Source organism: Saimiri boliviensis, chromosome 5 (genome assembly GCF_048565385.1).
Source record: "Saimiri boliviensis isolate mSaiBol1 chromosome 5, mSaiBol1.pri, whole genome shotgun sequence".
In the NCBI taxonomy this organism is placed as follows: domain Eukaryota; kingdom Metazoa; phylum Chordata; class Mammalia; order Primates; family Cebidae; genus Saimiri; species Saimiri boliviensis.
Window position 1 is genome coordinate 21,127,972 of NC_133453.1, and position 22,825 is coordinate 21,150,796.

Genomic DNA, 22,825 nt, shown 5'->3' on the forward strand with positions numbered 1-22,825 from the left:
TGGTGCACACATGTGCATAAACACGCTCATGCGCATGCACACACACACACACGCACACGCACACACACAACACTCATTAAGTATCGCAGACAAGCAGCCGAATACCTTAGTACATCTTCTACCTGGCATCTCCCTTCTGACCATTAACGGATCCTGCATTTTCTCCATTTCAACATCTTAATCGCTTACCCATCATCTTCTTTCCATATGGGTTTGGAGACAGTGTTTGGTTAAAGAGCTTCAATCTCTTTACAAGCAGCCCAATAAAGATAAGTGGAATTATCCAAATTCTCTGTGAACTAAAACCTCAGACTGTAGAGATTTCTCACGTTGAATACTTTCTAATTGTGACCAGGAGCCAGATGGAATAACCTAATAAAGGTTCAAACCAGGGGCAGGCAGAGCTATAATGCATATGGTCAAGTGGTCTGTTCTGATATGGAAATTTCCTTTGTAGAACTGAATAGGTTCTATAGGCGTTTTCCAGACTTTAATCTCTCTGGCTGATTTTTCAATTGCAAGTCTCCATCACCATCCCCCTCCCTAATCCCAAAACTGTGCTATAAGCCATGAAATCAGCTAATTTTTTTTCAAGTCCTTTTGTTTTTACATTATTAGGAAAAAGCAAAGCCCACCTCTGACTGCAAATGTCAAACACAAATTAATCATTTATTTACCTTTTGTCTAATATAATTAAAATGGGAACTTTTTTCCCTTGCATGTTGATAAGTCTTCTAAATATCTCATTTCAACTGGTTTTCTTACATTGCACTAAGTAGCACAATGCCCCCCTTCCTCACATAAGTGGTGATAAGGAGAATGAAAGGGGACTATTAAAAAGCATAGAAGGAAGTCAGCTATGGATTACTCTGTCATCTCCTTTGGTAAGAAAATATTGTGAATTTGTTTCACTTGCATAACCAACTTTACAAAGCACTTTCATGACAATGACCTTGAGTCTCCCAGCACACTGCAGAGTGAACAGGGAAGTAGTTATTGTTCCCTTTTAAACGCAAGAAAACTAAGGATCAGAGAAGTCAGGAAATTTTTCCTATGTCATGATGACTCTCAAAGCCAAACACATAGTCCAACTTGTATTTAAAGCCCACCCATCACTTTTTAAAAGCTACTAAGACATCTGCCTGGCCCTAGCTTTCTTGCAAAATTAGATATCCTACGAAATTCCAGGAACTCTGGCTATGCCAACTCTCCTGATCATGCCCCCCTCTTCTACTACCCAAGGTCAATGCCAACACCATGGACATTTATCCAAAGTGTTTGATTGTGTCCCCTTGCTCACCTCTTCATCCAGTGCTTACATGGGCAAGTAGCCTGACCAGTCAGTTCCCACCAAAGCATTCTCAGTGCGGCTCAAGGAGATTGAGTAACTTGCCAAAGTCCACAACTAGTCCATGGTGGCACTAGGGTATTAACTGAAAATTGGTGTAATTCCAAGTCTTAGAGTAGGCATGATGGTAAGGTGGGATTCAGGGATTCCTAGAAATCCCTGACAATTGGGAAGTTACATTCTCCGTGTACATCATATTGGAGTCAAGAATTCTCAGCATGAAAGAATATCATGAACTTTATAATCCTGCCACGCAAGATCCCCAGAGAGAAGTAGTTTTGCACCTGGAGTGGTCCCTGTTGCAGGTGATGAGGGTACAGTTTCCATGGAGACCTTCAGGTTGTGGCTTTGCCCAGAATAAATCTCAGAACCTCAGTGTGAACCAAATGACTGACCACTCTCTCCCCATGCCTGCCACCCTCCTCTCAGATGATGTGTTCAGCCTGAAGCCAGTTCATCAACAGCAGGTACAGCCTAGCATGCCCAGACTCTGCTTCTGCCAAGATTCTCCCAAAGTAGGTAGCTAGAGAAAATTAAACTTATAGTTATATCCTCAAAAAAATGGAAAAAGAATTCTAGATTACTCTATGAAAGCCCCTAATTCAGGTTAACATTGTGTTAAGCACAGATGCATGTCAAGACCTGGTGCCTGGTTACAACGGGATGACAATGCCAATCACTGTGTACTACACTCTAACCACCTGCCACACACTGTGGTAGCCCCTTAGTAACACCATTTTATTTACTCATTAACCCCAGGAGATGTATTATTCCTATAGTCAGTGAGAAAATCAGAGCCTGCAGTGATTAAGAAATTTGCCCACGGTTAAGCAGCAGTCCGGCCAGGATTCAACTCCTGTCTGCCTGATTAAAAGTTCTGGGCTCTTCCCTGCAGTATTATCATTAAATCAATTGGGACTAGCCAATGAGAAGAACTCAAATGCTTGAGATGGGCTGGAACAAACACAAATCTGCAAACGCTTATTTCAAACTTCACATCTCCCCAACGAGGCTGGGTCCTGGCAAACAGACACTGAAAACAAGCTCCTTTCCAAAGTAGTTTCTGTTCTGGGGCCAATTCTAAATACCATAGAACCAGACTTTCTCTGTGTATTTTTGGAACTTTCTCAGGCATAACAGGAATGAAAACACTCGTCCACCATAGGGGGAAACGGAGATGGAGTGTGGAAGAGACGCTTAGCAAGCAATGCTGGCGTCGGTGGCTAAAGAGAAGGACAGCAGGGTTCTTCCTCCCTGTTTGGGGTGAAGTGAAACCCGCCCCAGTTGGCCCAGCCATTTTCCTGGGCTCCTTCTCTGACTTCTTCCTCCAAACCTTTCTTAATCCTTCATTTTCTACCTCTGTCTTCTTTATGCAATCTTTCTTTTCCCTTGATTGCGACAATCAATGAACTGAAAGGAGACACAGATAGGAGGGTACCCAGAGGAGGGGAAATTGCATTCAAAAGATGGGGTTGGAGTATCTCTAAACTCATTTGTAAACCTCTACTAATAAATAAGAAGGCAGTGGCAGGAAACAGAAAGCCCCTCCAGCCTAGAAATACGTAGCTCTAGATTCTAATCCTGACCAGCTGGGTGTAACATCTTAAGCCTCTGTTTCTTTGACTGTAAAATGGGAGAAAACAGAATTATCTTTCAAGTTCCTCCTCAGTTCCGCACCCTTGATTTCATTACAGGAAATATGGCCTAAAACATTATTATAAAGGCATTGGTCTATTCTCTGATGAAATTATTCCTATGTGAGACCCAAACCCCATTAACTTCCCTCCTTCCATGTGACTTGCTGAGTTGGTGATTTGTTTAACTTGATCACTATTAAATCAGGCTAGATTATTTAGGTCTTTGAAGGTGGGTATTTTTTTCTCTTGATATCTCACTTAATCAAATGAATCCCATCATTGCCAAACTTCTGCTTAGAGTGGCAGGGACACACCTCCTGATGACGATATTTTTCCCATTTGGGAAGGGTTTCCAAGCAACAAGTATGAATAATATTTTCCATTTGGGTGTAAAATCCACCCCTGCTGGATAACTGTTTTGGCTTTACGTTATTTCCACACTAATGTTGATTTTTTTCAGACCTCTCAGGCAAAGAGACAGTAAAGACAAGTAAGAAAAGAGTTTAGGTGCCAGGCATTGAGTATTTTCCTTTCAATCCATCTTCAGGGTCAACAGCTTCTCTTCCCAGGAGGGACAAGTCTTCTCACTTTTAGGAGCTTATCACCCATCCTGGGGCAAATTTACAATCTGTTAACAAAGAACTGTTGTAATCAAAGGCATCTAACAGAAAGCTTTCCTTTGCTGCTTGCCTGGGAAAGAAAGTTTTTCTTTCCCTAACTACTTATTAAGGCACTTACATTTAAACCAGGGATATTTCAATGACATCAGAATACTAAGACCTAAGCCTTTGTGAAAACTAAAATTGCCACTTGAAAATATTCTGTTGACTTTCCATTTTCTTGCATTTCCATGTATTAAAAATACCTTGTGACATGCTCTTAGTGGCTGTCTTGATTCAGTTCACCAAAGGAGCTTTTATCGTCTTTGTTTTTTAAAGAAGGAACATGGGAACAATAATATTCTTTGAACTTAGTTGAAGGTAGCTATTTAGAATTTGCTAAATTAGACAGACTGAACATTTCAGTTCTATTGGACGCACTCATCTGATAAGTCTGTGATGCATATCTCTATGGGTTTGTGGTAAGGGCAAAATTAAAGGCAGGTGGGGAAAGCAAGCAGAGTGCCTAAGAGGCAAATCTAGAACATGTTACAACATTGTTATTATTGGCTGGAGTCAGAGCTCTGCATCTTTCCCCTGCATCAGGAGTTTGTTTGGCGACACAGGGGGAGGCCCCTTATTGGATTCATGCCAGGCTGACAGTGGGCAGAAAAGAATGGCTCAAGATGGAAGGAGACAGAGAAAGAGCATATCCTGGTGGCCAGAGAACAAAGGGAGGAGGTTTGTACAAACAAACTTCCTGGTTTGTTTGTACATTGTAACAACTTGCGTCTTAAGTATAATAAAACCTATCATTATTGGTGTTTAAGTCAAAATAATTGTTTTTCTGCTACGTGGGAGATATTTATAAAGTTGGATTCCAAGACAGGAAGGTAACTTTAGAAATTTCAAATATTATAAAAATCAGAGATTTATCTCCAAAAAGACAATTCCTTGCTCTGCTCTTGTGTTTGTTCCCTTCCTCCTCATCATCTCATGGAAGTAAGCGGTTAGAGAAAAGAAAAAAAAGGATGCAGGGAAAGGGAAAATGGATAGGTAAGTTTAGAAAATAGACTTTCTCCTCTTCTCTAGCATCAATGCCAAGAGGGATCAGCAGCTAGACTGACTACCTTGGTTTTTCTGTCTTCCGTACAGGAAAATTCTCCCTCATTTTACTCTTCAAATTTATTCATATTTCCTTGTCGGCAGACTTTACCACTGAAACAAAACATTGTAAGAGCTCAAAAAGGCTCAATTCATGCTCTGAGACTCAGACACACCCCTGGGGAGAAGGGTTTGCTGTCTCTGTCAAAGTCAAGGTACAGGGCTTTTGCATACAGAAAAAGGATACGGGGAATTTATTTCACATACCTCAAGCCCGCACTGTTTGTGCACAAATTTTGAGAGGCACCTGGGAAAAACTAGAGCATATGTTTTGGCTCAGGAGCAATCTACTAACAAAGCCCTGCTGGCCTTCTGGAAGCAGCAGCCCCCTGTTTGCTGAGTCACCCCCAGAAAGCCTTTTCTAGGAGGCATTAGCCAACACCCCAAGTGCTGGAGGCTGCCCAGGGGTTGGTGTGTTGAGAACAGGCCAGGATATAGTCAAGGTAGACTTGGAGATGGGCTGCCTAGCTATGAGCTCCGTTATGTGGCCAGGTGCCCTCAAATGCTCAGAAACTTGACATCGAGTCACCTCCATCCTGTGACTGCCAGGCTGGGAATCACTTTCCTCTCCTGCTTAGGATCCAAGCTTTGGACCCCAACCCCATGTGATATTTGACTTTTGCTGCTACTCAGGGTACCAGAGAGCCACAGAAGTTGGCCTGGGACAGCATGAGGTACCTTTCACCCCTGTCATCTGCAACCCATAGGATCCAAGCTCCACTTGGTTTTCTGTTCTCCATAGAAGCTACACCATTTTATACTCCCACAAACAAGGGCTGTGCACAAAGCTTTCAATGTTTTGACATCCTGGCCTACACTTGTTACTTTCTGTTTACCAACTCCACTTTCACAATGCCTCCCATCTCCTAACTCCTACCACGATAATAAGAGGTAACTTTTGTTGAATGCTTACCTCAACCCAGGGGCTTTCTATGGATTAACACAGTCAACCCTGTTAGGATCCTCATTTTAACAATGAGGAGGTTGAGACAGGAAGGTTATCTGATACAAGCAACCTGCTTATATGAGTCCATTTTCATACTGCTATAAAGAAATATCCGAGACTGGGTAATTTATAAAGGAAAGAGGTTTAATTGGCCCACAGTTCAGCATGACTAGGGAGGCCACAAGAAACTTGCAATCGTGGTGGAACTCGAAGGGGAAGCAAGGCACCTTCTTCACAAGGCAGCAGGGAGGCCACGTGCCACGTGAAGACGGGGAGAGTCCCTTGCAAAACCGTCAGATCTCGTGAGAACTCACTAACATGAGAACAGCATTGGAGAAACTGTCCCCATGATTCAATTACCTTCACCAGGTCTCTCCCTGGACATATGGGAGTTATGGGGATTGCAATTCAAGATGTGATTTGGGCCGGAACACGAAGCCTAACCATAATACTGCCCAGTGTCACAAAGATAGCAAACAGGGATTTAAAGATAGATTTTTGAACTTCTCCAGCTATGCCCTTAAACCTGTCCTACTGTTGAGATACTAATTATATCAGGGTTGCCCTTGATATTAATCTAAGACCTGAGTAAAAATTGGGCAGGGGATGGGTAGGGGGTAGAGGTTCCTGTCACAACCCTCAGGATGCCCTGGCTAGAGAGTGCATCACCTACCTTCCCTCAGCACAGGATCTTGGATGGTGGTCTTAAGCCATCAGTATCAAAACCACCTGGGAATGATGTAAAAGACCCTTGCTCCTGGGCCCTGTCTCACACCTCTGAAATCACATTACTGAGGCTAAGCCAAGGATCTTCATGTTTAGCAAGCTTTCCATTTGAGAATCACAGATTAGAGAACCACAAAACTTCTCCCAAGTCATCTATGGAATGATACTTGTTGACACTTTTTGTTTGTTTGTTTGGTAAGAGGAGGAGTTTGGGGAGGGATTTCTCATGTTGATCTGTGAAGCATCCCAATAGTGGCAACAAATGCATTTTTAGTAGAATACATCATCTGTTCCCTGACAAAACATTTTTAGGAAAGAAAAACATTCCCCCATTAAAAAAAAAAAAAGATTGAAAAAATGGAGAAAATTCAGTTAACTACAAGGCTATTTGGTTTGTTTGGTTTGTTTTGGTTTTCATTAGCTTTGTTTTGTTTCATTTCATTTTGATTTGTTTTGTTTTCCTCCTGAAATATTTTGATGTTTTAGCCTGCAGGCCCACATTCCTTAAAATGTTTTTGCCCTGCAATTTCCGAGGAACTCTGGAGCTGGTGGTCCCACAGGAATAATGCCAGCAGGAGAGAAGGTGGCAGCATGACCCCTTGTCAATAACCAGATATGATCAGTCTTCCAAGAAAGGGTTGTATTTTAGAAATATCATTATGGAAATGTAGTATTTCAGACCTGAAAAGAAATTTCAAGATTGTTAGTTGGAGACTCCAACTGTTATTGTCACAGTCTAAAGACAGGAGGAGCCCATCAGTACTACGAACCTGGATTGGGGTTTCTGACTTCTAGTCCAGATTCTGGAGAGATCCCACCAGTGTCTCCTGAGGATCATTTATTTGTATAGCCCGTCAAAGTTTCATTTTCCTTTTGCCTCCCCTTTCCATCTGTGCTATTATTAACCTTCTCTTAAAACTAATGTTTTTAGTCAAGTTTATTCAAGAGGCAAATTTATAGAAGGTCCCAATCCTCCCTATCTGAACCCCCCGGAAGGGAAGGACCAGACAGATTTAGACAAGGGGTGGCAGGGGCGATGTCCTATTGCTAGATTCTAGCTAGATATGTTACCTGTCTGGGGCTCTAAGCCTGGGGATCCTGCTGCTTCTTTGTCAAAAGGGGAGATTGGCAAATGTTAGAGAACCATTAGAACCATGCTACTGATGAACTGAGGCTTGCCTTGATTCATCTGAGGATTAAAAGAATTGGGAAGGGGATGTAATTTAAAACATGATTTAAAATCCACCCTGCCTGCAGTCCTCTCCAGTCCGCCAGTGTGGCCCGCACTTTGGTTAAGGATGCCTGCACTCTGGTGACAGCCACACGCACCGCCCTGTGGCCTCAGGTGGTGTCCCGCCTCTCCCCCTTGACTGTTTCTGTTTGTGCTATGCAGAGACACTAGGTCCTGTCACACAATGGAACCGGCAATGGTCACCCTTCCAGATAAACTCATGAATGAAGAGGCAGTTTTCTCTTTTCTTCCCCTGTTGGTGGCTCTCACGCCCTAACACAATGAACAAAGGTGAGACGTTTGAACAAACTACTCTTCAGTTCAAACATCTTACTGGTTTCCTGCTCCCTATGAAACAAGATTTGGTATAAGTCAGTCTAGCATTTAAGGCCCTTCACCGCCTGATTTCAACATGCTTCTCACAGAATCAAAGTCCTTCAGAGTTAGGATTAGATCTGGAGTCCTTCCGTTCCCGTGGAGTCTCCAGCCAGGCCTCCAGTACTTCCAGGGGCACCAAACCCACCAGAGATAAGTGCTTCTCAGCCTAGCTGCCCCTGGGAATCACTTGGTGAGCCTTGCAAACTCCCAAAGTCTACACTGTTCCCAAGACCCATTGAATCAGAATCTCTGCTGGTGGAACCGAAGCATCCCTAGTTTTAAAAATGTCCCAAATGATTCCACTGTGCAGCAAGAGAACCACGACCCTGGGACCACACTTCATATCTAGGGAAACATGGCATTCACAGGTTGGACTCAGGAGTCTGTATTTTAAATAAACACTCAAAAAATTGTAATATGAAACAGATTTTTGAACTAGGACTAGTTCAGCTTCCACAGTCTATAGATTAAGAAACAGAAGGCCCGACCAGGAGGGGTAGCTCATGCCTGTAATCCCAGCACTTTGGGAGGCCAAGGTGGGCAGATCACAAGGTCAGGAGATTGAGACCATCCTGGCCAACATGGTGAAACTCCGTCTCTACTAAAATACAAAAAATTAGCCGGGCATGATGGTGCATGCCTGTAGTCTTAGCTACTCAGGAGGCTGAGGCAGGGGAATCACTCGAACCCGGGAGGTGGAGGTTGCAGTGAGCCAAAATCATGCCACTGCGCTCCAGCCTGGGCAACAGAACAATACTCCGTCTCAAAAAAGAAAAGAAAAGAAAAAAGAAACAGAAGGCCCAAGGTGCTAAATCACAGAGCCTACAAGGAAAATTAGTTTGTAGCAAAAATAAAAGCAGAATCCATATGTCCAGATTCCCTGTCCCATGCTCCTTCCATGATGCTATCCTGCTTTCTAACCTTTCCTCACTCCAACTTTATCATACGTCATCTGCTCCAGCCAGGCTCATCTGTCCACTGACCCCTAAATACATTGTGGCTTCTGTCATGTTGGTGCCACCGACCCCACCTGGAATAGTCACGCCATTCCTTCCAGCCTAACTCGGTCCTAGGCTTGGCTTTCTTTAAGGCTGGTCTTACTTCCTGCAGAAGCTTTCTTAGCTGCCACTCCTGCACACTCCCCCTCTCCTCAACCCCTGTAGCACTTACAGTCACAGGTCAGCATCGAGTTATTCTGTGGTAACACAGGATAGAAACTGCCACAGGGGAGAGACCATGGCTTATGCTCTTCTCACATCTGCCAGTGCACTCAGAATAAACACTCAGCAAATGCTCCTCCATTCCCAGACAGAAAGCCTCAAGACTCATTCAAGTGTGCCTTGCTGAAAACCACCTTTTAGGCCCCTTTCAGATATGTGTTGCAAGGAGGAAAAAAGAACAACTTTTTGGGTTTCTTTTCTCCTATTTCCTCTTAAAAAAATGGTCTTGGGTTTACGTCACTTGCAATTACGTGACAGTAAACTTGATGCCCAGAGTACCGAACATTTCAAGAGATCAGCACGACATACGCATGGATATTATGTGTGTCTCCTTTTGTGTGCTGTCTTTCAGCAAATGTCAATGGCTTTTCAGAATAATAGTCCTGGGCTGTTGCCACACCTGCACACGTACTGCTAAAAACCACTTAGTTCTAGAAACAAGCAGAAAATCTTCCTCATGCCTCAGGAAATGAAGGGACATAGGGACATACAAATATGGCAGCTCTCATCATCTACCTCGTCAGCACTTAGCTCAATTGGTATCTTCAAATCAAAAAGCAATGAAGCTTCTAAACCCGGAGTTCCGCTTTAAAGTTCCTCATTAAGAAAATTCTCTCGTTTCTCACTGGTTTTTATTAGAGCCAGAGTAAGCTGTATGGATATTTTGTGTGTACAAAAAGTGACCAGATACAAATGACGCTGTGAGTTGTTTACACGGAGGATTCCATGCTGGTAGAAATCTATAATAGTGCAGTCACTTTGAAAAATAATCTGTCAGTTCCTCAAAAGTTTAAACATAGAGTTACTCTATGATCCATCAAGTCCACTCCTAGGTATAACCCTGGAGAAATAAAAAACACGTGCCTACAGGGAAAAAAAAAATTGTACAGAAATATTCATAGCAGCATTATTCATAGTAGCAAAAAATGAAAACAACATAAATTTCCATTAACTGATTAATGGTTAAGTAACGTGGTATAGCAATACAATATTCAACCATTGTAAGAATTGAAATACAGACACATGCTATACTATGGATGAACTTTGAAAGTATTATACTAAGTGAAAGAAGCCAGTGACAGAGGGGTGCCTGTAATGTTACCCCATTCACATGAAGCAGGCAAATCCATAGAGGCATAAAGTTTATTAGTGGTTATCTAGGGCTGAAGGGGAGCAAGGGGTTGGGGAGAAATAGGGAGTGGCTGCTAGTGGTCACAGAGTTTCTTTTTGGAAAGATGAGAATTCTCTAAAACAATTATGGTAACAGTTGCACACCTGAATATGCTAAAAACCATTGAATTATATGTTTTAAATGGGTGAATTGTAAGGTATATGAGTTATATCTTAATAAAGTTGTTACATTTTTTAAAGTTTAAAGAAAATTGAAAATTCCAATTCCTCTTTAAACCTCCTAGTAGCAATAGCAATATAATCTCGAGCAACTTGTTTAACCATTCTAGGCTTCTATTTTTCCTCATCAGTAAAATGTACCTGCATATTGTAAGGATTAAATAAAATAATCCATATGGAGGGTTTAAACTTATCATAGAAAGCCCTCGATAACTGTAGCTATTTTTTTGTGTGATTTCCCATTTCCTGGAGGAAGAGTGTAAATCTGCAAGCCTCCTGCCACAAATCTAACTGAATTCTATATTAAAAAAAAAAAAAAAAAGCAGCAGCGATAAAATCAGAAAAGGAGTCAGAGATTAGAGGAAATCTTCCCAGGAATCATTCTTTCCCTCGGTCCGATAGCCCAATCCCACCCTCTCCTTGCCTCCACTCCCATCACCAATGTGAAAAAAAGGACTTAAAAGATCCCTTCCCCTATCTGCATCATTTCCACTCAGTGAACTGCCATTTCAGCTGCTGCAGCAACATTCCAGAACTTCTGGAGGCTTGGAAGAACTAACCAGGAGAAGCAAAGCGCATTTAATTAAAGCAACGGGTGGAAGGCAAATGGGAGAATGCTTACCTGCCGGGCACACCTCACACATCTTCACAGGCTCCGAAAAATTCCATTCTGAAGGGCACTGAAGCTATTACTATCTGGAGCAGCCAGCCAGTGAGAAATTATGCTCTGGGTTTTAGCTCAGCCAGCTTTCATTACTCTTGAGAAATATCACCATATAATTCAACTTAGCTCAAGTCTAACCTCCTCTCTGAAGACTTTCTGGCCAGCCCAATCCACAGCGATTACTCCCACCACTGAATTCCTGTAGGATTCATGTGATAACATGAAATCACCCAGGACTGAGGCCAGCACATTAGCAGCTGCTCAAAAACCATCTCTCAGACATCCTATAGCACTTATTATTGGCACTGGTCCTTCGGCTCCTAGCAAACTCCTATGTTATCATTTATCTTTTTACATATCCATGCTCCATCTCCCCAGTCCATCTGTAAGTCTGGGGAGAACAGGGATCCTATGGTATGCTTTCCCATTTCTCAGCATCATGAGCTTTTTTGGAATAAGGTACCCAATAAATGTTTGTTTACAGTAATAACACCCATCCCCTATTTTTTTGCAGAATCATTACTGCAAATATGTGGGGGAAAGAAGTACCATAATATTTACACAATTTAAATGCACGTTTTGCCACTGTGACTTTCAATCAAAGTTGCATCAATCAGTGGGAGGATTGTTTCTTAAAATAGTGGAAGAAAGTTGTATTTAATTAAAGACAAACTGTACTCAAAATGTACTTACACCTAACCTAGTTGACCCAATCCTCCCCCAACCTCCATCCAGTTGCTGTTATGAATTCAGGGATGAATCTAAGGAAACAAGGTAAGAAGTACTATAGAAGTTTGGCCAAAAATAGGTTATTGAACCTGAAAGAAATGAGTTTCCATCTTAGTCCAACTTTGTTCTTGTTGTATACACAAAACAACGCTGAGCCTCAACTTCCTTGCCTGGCTCTTCTAGGATAATAAAATACACGTTTTATTATCATTGTGAAGTAAAGGCACGATGTTCTGCTGAGAGCAGTGGCTCATGTCTGTAATCCCAGCACTTTGGGAGGCTGGGACAGACGGATCACTTGAGCCCATAAGTTCAAGACCAGCTTAGGCAACATGGCAAAATCCTGTCTCCACTGAAAATACAAAAATTAGCCAGGCACAGTGTCAAGAATCTCGTGGTCCCAGCTACTTGGGAGGCCGAGGTGAGAGGATCATTTGAGCCTGAGAGATGAAGGCTGTAGTGAGTTGGGATTGGGCCACTGCCTTTCAGCTTGGGCAACAGAATGAGATCCTGTCTCAAAAAAAAAAAAAAAAAAAAAAAAAAGGCAGAGTGCTTAATAAATAGCAAGTGTAATGACTACAGTGCCTTAATCATAAATTTTTGGAGGTCTCAGGGCTTCCTGTACCCCCAGGGCCCCTGTACTCCCTATATCCTTCCTCTTACTAGCTGAGTTATCTCAGACAAGTTACAGCTTCCTTATCTGTAAAATGGGAATCATACTCTCTATAGTTTGGCGTCTGTGACAAAGACCACTAGCTATCCATTAGACATTCCATTCCTCTTCTTCCTATCAGCTAGGCTACATTTACCAGTCAACCTTGAAGTCCTGGGTGTCCCTGAGACTTAGTTCTAGTCAATGAAATGGATACAGAAATGATCACATGTAACTTCAAAGCCAGAATTATAAAACCTCCCACATTCACTTCTCTATGCTCTTTTCACTCCCTCCCTCTGGATGCTGAGATCAAAGGTACACTTGAAAGTGATATGTTGTAGAACGCTTCCATCAGCCTGGATCCCTGAATCTCTATGTGGAGCAGAGGCTCCACCTCTGACACTCACCTCATCTTCGATATCATTGTCCTGAAACCAAAGAGAGCTATGTTGTAAAGGAAAACTACTGTATTAAGCTACTAGAATTCAGGAGTTTATTTGTTTTAACACTAATCTTAATATTTGTCCATAAAAACTTGTGATATTTTGATAAAAAGTAAAGATATATATCTGTGTGTGGGGGGGTGTGGGGGGGTGTGTGTGTGTGATATATATAAAACAATGAGCTACTATGACTCAGGAGTTTGAGCTATCATAAATTTGAGCTATCATAATAGCTCAATATCCTCCTGAGTCCTGAGTCATAATAGCTCAGTAATGGTTAATTCCCTTCTATTCATGGGTCTGCTACCCCCCTGAAAACACACCAATAAAATGTGGGAATTTTTGCTTTGGAGCAAGAGTTTTCTAGGAATGTGTAAATGTAGAAATTACAGGTAACTCCCGTAAGTTTATTATCAGGCAACATTTTTGGGAGAGTTGTGACCATTTACATTCTTAAATCTCTTTGTGATCTGGGATATGATACTTGAGACTTGACTTGAAGCTGAGAGAGGTAGAGCTCCTAAGACAAAGACTCTCACCTCACTCTGCACGTCATACCCTTTCAAGTTTTCCAGAGAAGGTAAAACTTGTCTGTAACTTATCAGGCATTCTATAATCATGTATAATGTACGTTTTTTATTGTGGCTCATTTGAGACTGTTTTCTAAGTTTTTATTACTATGGAAATTTTTTTCATACTTATCAAGGTCTGGATATAGTTACTTTAAAACATAATCCTGACTAAAGTCAGTCAGTGATACCCCATTCCACAGCCAAGCTCAGCCGACCCACAGGCAGGGCATCTGTGGAGGCTGGCACCAGGCAGTGGAGTGAGGGTGGGCACAGGCAGAAATCTGGGAAGGTGGGGCTGGAGGATGGGAGCATGGGATTAATAGAGGTCAGGAGAGAGAAGCCAGAAGCAAGGCCAATGTTGTGAACACAGACTGTGACTTTGCAAGTCGCCTATTTCAGGCAGAAACAAGAACAGCCGTTTGCAAGAAATAATAATATTAGTCATTGTTATTTAATGGGAAAATAATTGCAGATAGACTGGACTAATGTTTGTAAGAGGCAGGGATTAGGGCCAGGAGTTCATTACAGACACAACCAAGAAGTGCTGTCCTGCCATCTCTCCTACTCTGGGTACTCTTGGGCTGCCATCACTTGTGACAGGCAATGGTCAGAAAAGTGAGTGACCACACTGAGTAGCCCTGGTCAGAGTGGTCTCTAGGCATCTGGGTGCACCAGGCAGTCCAAGAATTGGGGGGTCACTTCAGATTGATATTCTTTAAATCCAGTATTTATTTAGTGGGGTAGAGAAGGCATTGGTAAGGACTGTTTCATTTTTGAAGTTCTATTTGGAGGTGCTGCCTACTTCTCTGGTTAAGTATAATAACCTGAATTAATTGGTAGGCCCTTTCCGAATTTTCCAGTGACGTTTTAACACTTCTGAGCAATTGTACAGCAAACCTGCCCCTTAATTGGGCTCCTGAGTGATATTCCCTGTTGAGGGAGTACCAGGGTGTAAACAGACAAACCAAAGACACCCCCAGATTTTAACCCATTGCTCCTCTTCCCCACCTGGAAAAAGGATCTCCCTTCAGGATGAAGAATCTTTAATATCTATTAATGACTTACGCTTCAACACAACCAAGTGTGGGATCACATCCCACGTTTCTAATGACTCACTTTGGAAAAGGAGGAATGAAAAGGCAAAGAGAAAAAAATTCTGCATGACTTGGGGAGAAATATTTCCAACAGAAGTGTCTATTAAATTAATATACAATCTCATGAGAATGCTGGAGCAATTCAATATTGAGCTGAGGAAGTGACAAGAAAGTGTTTTACTGATGAGGCAACCTGTCTCTGGGAGCTTTCTCCAGGGTGTCTGATGTTTTGCTTCTACTTCTACTCTTCAGCCTTCCGACTGGACATATTTTTCTCAGATATTGTGCATGTGCATACATGTGTATATACATGTTTAAGCATATGTGTACATATGTGTGCCTGGGCATATGTGCCTGTTTGAATTGCAGTCTGCAAAACCACAGGATGTTTTAGTATTTCATTTTCCTGGATTGTACAAACCACAAATTCATATGACAGTGTTTCCAATTCAAGGCTAAATCACATTGAGAGAACAAAAACATTATACATTTTTTTCAGGTGTTTACATCTGATCAGAAGTACTGAAATGGTACAAAATCATTGTAGCGAGAAACATTTTTGTGACAGAACACAAAAACCCAGGAGGTAGAGAAAAACAACTTTAATTTAGAAAACGTTCTGTGTCTAGACCTCTTCTGTAATTTATAATACTTTGAGTCATTCTGTGCAGTTCCTTAGTATTGCAAAACTAAATGGATATTTCTTCCTGAGACTAAAAATATACATATAATTAATAAAATTTAATTCTTTACCATTCTTCTCGCTCAAAAAAAATAAATTACCTGACCTTCAAAACACGTCTGAGTCTAACTTCATTAAGGGTTGCCTTTGTGTTTTCTTTTAGCAGGGGACTGATGGTTTAGTCCAGGCTGTCACTCAAACTCTGTGGGTCAAAAGGTCTTCATTTATTTATCTTGGTGCTCATATTAACCAGTTAAATGTCGAATAGCAGTCAATGACTGGGAAAAACAGATATCTGAGACGTAAAACATCTGGTACTTGGAAAATTACAGAAGTTCTTTGGTGGAATTTATTATTAACTAATTATTGACTAAATATAAGAAGTTGTATATTTTCCTACCTTTGAAAATAATAAATCATTTGAAGCGACACACATCATTTGCAAACAGTTGGTAGAAACTGTTCCACAGACCTATCAAAAAAAGAGGCTTCAAGGAGCTTTTATTTTCCAACTACTGACATCCTGGAGATGTGAAGCTGACATGTTACCTGCCCTTCCCCCAAAACACACACACTCAGACAAGGTAACAGAAAAGTCGGAATGTAGAAGTGGCCTTGGTGACAGGAAGTTACAGTGACTCTATGGAGAAGGGAGGAGCTGTCTACGCTTTAATGAGGCCAGAATCCACACTTTAAAAGCAAATTCACCAGCTGCCCTCTCAGCATGGGTCACCTTCCTGGCTTCCTTAACATCTGTCAGTAACACCGCCAGTCTCCGAAGCAAGAAATCCGTCATCATTGGCCACTCTCGGCCTCCAACCCTACACGCAATCTGTGACCAAGCCCTGTCATCTCCATTCAGAACCTCTCCATTCACCCTTCCTCAACCACAGGGAAGAGTCGTTTTAAGTGTAAACAAACCCAAGGAAATAACATTTTTTTTATTGTACTTTAGGTTCTGGGGTACATGTTGCAGATCACGCAGGACTGTTGCATAGGTATATATATAGCAAGGTGGTTTGCTGCCTTCCTCCCCCCATCACCTATATCTGGTATTTCTCCCCATGTTATCCCTCCCTAGACACATGCACACGTATGTTCATTGTGGCACTGTTTGCAGTAGCAAAGACCTGGAACCAACCCAAATGTCCATCAACAATAGACTGGATAAAGAAAAAGTGGCACATGGACACCATGAAATACTACACAGCCATAAAAATATGATGAGTTCGTGTCCTTCATAGGGACATGGATGAATCAGGGAATGCCATTGTCAGGACATCCTGCCGGGATCACCACCCTGGTCACAGACTTCTCTTCTGCCCTTGTGGACACAGGCCACTGAAACAGGATTTGTTCTGGGGATAAATGGCAGCGCACGCAGCACCATAGACACCTTGATTTCAGATCTCATGCCCCCGGAACTGTGAGAGAATAAATTTCTGCTGTTTTAAGCCACCTGTTTTTTGGTAATGTGTCACAGCAGCCACAAGAAACTAATATAAGGGCAGAGAGAATTATCTGCGTCATTCACAGTTTTCCTAAAACAGGTAACTGAGACACAATTAGGTTGAAGATCTAAGTCATCTCGATATTTACCTTGTTCTCTCCTTTCCTTTGGATATGTACAGGGATATGTAACAGCCTCTGAGCTATTAATACTAATGCTGGTCATTATTTTTATAATTTTATCTATCATTTATTAGGTGCCAAGCTCTGGTAGCTTACAGCAATTATCTCAGTCTGTTTCCTAATGATATCAGGCAGATCTCATTATCAACCCCACCCTTTGAAGACCTTAGCCCATAACAAAAAAGTAACCTGGAAATATATTCAGTTTATTCTTCTAGATATTTACATAGCTCTTCCTGCTGAAACCATCTAACCTATAAAAATTCTAGTTTTCTGTTCATTTATTCCCCACACCATGGCAACTAGGGGCTCCATAGGTCTCTTGAACTGCATTTTTCTGTAGAATTTCTATTCTTGCTTTTGGTCTTCACTGAGGAAACACACGGGCTTCTCCTCCAAGAGTAGCCCAGCCTGGGATCAAATGCTGCTCAGGGTCTCTGTTCCTGTAACAGAGCCCCCCAGCTCAGCATCAAGCAATCACTTTCTTTCCTGGGGCCCCTCTCCAAAAAACGATCAGAGGAGATGTCTGATGAATAACGCCCATACCATCCTTGTGTGCTCCGTGGACATTCCTGCAAATGGCACTGTTGTGACAGGAAATGACAAACAGGTGCCCCTCGACCCTTGGTGCCCCCAAGGTGACCAATCACTAGGTCAGCACGTGGCCTCCCCATTTGAGCATAGCCGAAGCCCAGGCTTTTTGATTGGTGGTGTCCTAAGTTACAGCTGCAATTGATTAGAGACAGATTCTCTTCAAACAAAGCTTTTCTTTTGTTGTTATTGTTTATGTTGTTCTTAGCCTGAAGTCATGCAGAAGGGAAAAATGGGAACTTATTCAAGTGTCAGGTAGGGAAACAAAGTATCTTTTGTGATTAAATAACAAAAAGAGATTGCATTGATAGCTCAGAAAAATGAGATATCCAGGAAACTTGCAGAAGGAAACTGGAGTAGAAACCTATGCTCTATTACAAACATTTGCTGTGATATTTAATGCCAGACTTGGAAACCGAGTTTCTCTCCTATTTGTTCTCTCCAAAATTTTACTAAAACAACAAGATTAATTGCACTGTGCTGTTTCTTTCCTCTTCAGTTTTTCCTTGGGTGAGGAAGACACTTTGGTGAGAAGCAACACAAACCTGTAATGTACCAGGCAGGCCTGGTTTATGACAAACCCACCAGACTGGCACAACCAAACGAGTCTGCCAGCTTCCAAGAAATTATCTGAGGAGACCAAACACTTAACACTCATTCCAGCAATGCCAGGACTCTGTTCAAAACGTCTTGGCATTTCTCTTTGGAGAATTCCTTCAGTCTGTTTCTGAGCCAACCACATGAAAAGCTGGCGCAGTGCATCATACTCAACCTCAGATTTAGGGCCAAAAACGGCATTGTTGTTTTGGCAGTTCATGGTACTCAACAGACCAGTGCTTCTCCGCAGAAGTCAGGGAAGGATGATTTTGCTCCCCAACAGAGGACATTAGTCAGTGTCTGGAGACACATTTGTTTGTCACAACTAGGAAGTTGGGTGCTACTGGCATCTGGCGGTAAAGGCCGAGGATGCTGCCGTGCACAGGACAGTCCTCCACGGCGAAGAATCATCCAGCCAAAAATGTCAGCAATACCACAATTGAGAAAGCCCACATCAGACTCAGCTGCAACTGACTTTAGGACAGTGAAATCCTCCCTCGGAAGATTGAGATGTTATTAGGAAGAATTTCTTAAGTCTTTTGATAGGATGTTATCAGTTAACAGCATATTGAACAAAATCAACATCACTAAGAAAAAAATTTGGTATCCCCAAAGGAAAATTTTGAAGAGGAACAACTCATTTGATCTCTCTGCTCACTCGGCTGGTTACCAAGAAAGCTGCCGTGTGCTCAGGGATGCCTTCCTGAGATGCTCCAGTTACACTGTCTCCCAGGCTACAGGTTCTTAGCTTTCTTTTTGAAAGAAAGCTGCTAAATCTCTTCTTAAAATGAAATTGTGATTACGTGAAGCTCAATATTAAAAACAAAAAATATAGAGTTTCTCTGCTTGCAGAAAGGGTAGACAGGAAGGGCTGGAACCTTCCTTGTTCATGGCCACCCTTAACTGGCACTGCCCTTCCCCATGGTATCCTGTTCCTAGGACTCTGCAAGTGTTACCTTGAAGATCACCAGCCAGCACTGAGCCATGAAGGTGCAGAACTGTGTGGCTCAGGAGGCTTTGTGTGGTGGTGTGCTGATCCACTTCACGACACCACATTCTGACCCTTGAGCCCTAAAGTATATTCCCTTGGAAATGTTTCTGTCGAGTCAATTTATCTACTAGATTCTGAGGAGCAACAGCAGTTGCGGTCTTTCCTTAAGGACTTCTATTCTAACTAATTAGAAAATCACTTATGCGAATAATGCATAAGTATAATTTATAAGCAATAGAAGTAACCACAAAGCAGGTGATTTTTTAAAATCTATCATTTCGCATACCTAGGCACTTTTCTGCCCTCCTGACACCTCCTTTCAGTGTGCTGAAAATAATGCTACGCTTATAAAGCAAAAATTAGAAACTTTGATTCTAATTTGCCATTCGGACTCTAGAAAATGTGATGGCTTAAGGCCAAGATTGCATTCTATGCTCCTGACTACATGGGCTGCTCAGCTCCATTCCAAATAGTCAAAAGTGGCATCAGCTGAAATAATGTACCTAAATTGTAAAAATGTATTTGGATTAAAATTCCGTAACATTGATAAGGAAATGTGTCAGTTCCTTTAGGCCACTATAACAAACTATCTTAGACTTGCTAATTTATAAACATCAAAAATGTATTCTTTTTACAATTCTAAAGGCTGGGAAGCCCAAGATCAAGGCACCAGGATCATCTTAGAAAAATGAGACATTCAGGGAACTTCCTAGGAGAAACTGAAATAGAAAACTATGCTGTATCACAAGCATTTGCTATGACCTTTAACACCAGACTTCAAAACGAAGTGTCTCCCCTATTTGGTGTCTGGTGAAAGCCTGTTTCTCATAGAAGGCATATTCTCACTTTGTGTTCCCATGGTGAAAGGGGCAAACAAGCTCCCTGGAGCCTCCTTTACAAGGGCACTCAGCCCATTCATGGGATCTACACTCATGACCTCATCACCTTCTGCATGCCCCATCTCTTAATACTATTGAACTGGAGTAGGTGTCAACATATGAATTTGCAGGGGGACACAAACCTATAGACCATAACAAAAAAAGAAAAAGAGAAAATTATCCCCAAATACACCAGAGATCATCCAAGCTAGGCATCACCTAGGTGGGAATCTCTTAAAAGACTATTTTCTTCTTGAGATGAAAGGCCCTAATTCTGCCTGCGATCATCAGCCTTCAAGATGGCTGCTGATGCTCTGTCCTCCTGATAGTCACACTCTGGTGTAGTCCCTCCCACCTGTTCCAGGGCTGGGTCTATGTGACCAATAGCATTGGCAAAAGTAGTGATATGAGATTTCTGAGTTTCCATGTTGTAAACTGACCTATGGAAAGGCTCACATGCAGAGTGGCTGAGGGGAGGCTTCTAGCCAACAGCCAGGAGCCTGCCAAAACTGAGGTCTGCCAACAACCATGGGAATGAACTAGAAGACAATCCTCCCTCAGTTGAGCCTTCAGATGAGACTGCAGGCCCAGCCAACAACATGGCAGCTCACAGGACACCCTGAGTCAAAATCTACCCAACTATATCACTTTTGGATTGATTCATAGCCCTCAGACACCATGTGAAATAACAGATGTTTGCTATCTTACGTAGATAAGTTGTTACGTAACAATAGATAATTAATATTCTGCCTTGATCATATCCTCAAGCCTAAGAGAGATAGATTATAAAGGAAGAGTTCTACAAGATATCTAAAGGTAGGATCAAACTAAGGGAAAAACAATCAGAATTGGGTAGAGAGGGTAGTGGGAAATAGCCACTGTGATAACTGTGTAACTACCAGGACCAGCGTGTTATTTTTATTATCTCCTATTTCCACAAAGTAATCAACAAATAAACAAAAAGACCCTGTGAATTTTCACTGGGACAACAACCAGGACTGAACAGAAGAAATGGACTTCGACTCTGTAGCCAAGGTTCTAGGGGTAGAAGAACCCCAAGAGAAGGAAGCAGACGGGCTCTAGGACCTGCCCCATGGAGGAAGAGGAGAAAACGTGGAAGCACTTCGAGCCTGAAATAGGGGCTGAAAGCTTAACTCCTTGAATCTTCTTTGAACAAATATTAACTGAGCATCTATTATATTTAGACATTGTGCTAGACACCGTGAAGAGCTGCAGAACAGCATGTCATTCAGATGGAGGTGTGCATCAGATGCCACGGCAGACTGATGAAGAGACAATTATATCACAATCAAGAAAGAGGAGGCAAAAAAGGCTTTCAGGAGTAATGGAGAGTTGAAGTGAGTTTCGATGAACTAGTGAACCAGAAGGAAAACTAGAAGAAAAATATTCCTGGAAAACGCAACACGCACAATGACACAGAGTGCAAAACATCGTCACAAGCTGGGAGAACTGGAAATAATGTAGGATAGTTGGAGGGAAGAATACATTCAGGAGGCTTGTGGAAGACGAGCATAAAGAGGTCACTAGGGCAAAAATCACAAAGCTTATTGATGGATAAAAGTGTTGAGTTTCAATTTGGAAATCATAATCCATGATCAACCATTGAAAAGCTTTAAGCATGCATGCATTCATTCATTCAACAAGTATGAATGGAGCATCCCTCCGAGCAAGGCCTTATACTGGCATAGCACTAGGGATACGTCAGTGGACAAGATAGATGTGGTCCCTACCTTTGTTGCATTTATGGTTCAGAAGAAAAAATATATAATTGAATTCATATTTTAGCAGATATGATCCCTTTAGCAGTTTTGTAGGGAATGAGTAGGCATGGAGGCAGGCGGGGGTGGCAGGGGGGAGAGTGAAGCATTTTGCAGATGCATTTCCAAAACCATCCTCATAGTCTATCCTGCCCTCTGGCCTCACCTGTCTTCACATTTACCAAAAACACTCTAAACATTCCATTTCTAGGATATTCATTTTATATCTGCCAAGCAAGGATCTTTAAACCTACCCTTTTTAAGCTCCTTTCTCTTTTCTCCATGGCAAAAAGGACTCACCAAATGTCAGAACTGAAAGAGACTCTGGAAACCCTGATCCAGGCATGCACAAATACAAAAACTGAGCCTCAGAAAGGGTAAGGAGCACCTGCAAGCTGAAGGCCGGTTGCAGCAGAGCCGGCGGGAACTCAACTCTCCCGTGTTCCATTCCAGTGCTTTTTTCACTGCACCTCACTAATGCCATCATCCTTGGACTGCTATGCTTCAGCAGCCAGCAAGAGCAGCATGCAAAAAAAAGCCTGGAGCATGGCAGAGATTTTAGCCTCACTGAAACACGATGGCTTCATTCAGCAGCCATCCAAGGTCCCAGCAAAGGCTGTTTTCCTCCACTCAATTAGGCAGAGGACTGGAGGAAGAACAGGCTAGGAAATGCTCTGGGGACTCATCTGTTAATTGAAGACACTGTCAGATTTCCACAGTATGACAGCTGATCAAAGATTTCTTTTCCTTTTCTTTATCACCCTCTTATTTCAAGGCAACATTAGGCCAAATTACAAGTAAGAAAGAGTACAATCTATTTTAAAATGGAAATAAAACAGTCAAAGGGGAACGGAAGGGCTTAATCACTTAGATATTTTCAAAGTTTGATGCCAAGGAGCATCCATTTTTCAAGGGAGAAG

The 22,825-nt window shown here is 42.1% G+C and overlaps 1 long non-coding RNA gene across 1 annotated transcript in view; it reads right to left on the reverse strand.

Annotated features, from left to right (window-relative positions):
• Positions 1 to 11,600, reverse strand: part of LOC141584448 (uncharacterized) — a 388,524-nt gene extending 376,924 nt beyond the window's left edge. Inside the window, exon 1 of the long non-coding RNA XR_012517501.1 lies at positions 11,222 to 11,600. This is a non-coding gene — a long non-coding RNA (uncharacterized LOC141584448). The remainder of the gene's footprint in view (positions 1 to 11,221) is intronic.
• Between the last annotated feature and the right edge of the window lie 11,225 nt (positions 11,601 to 22,825).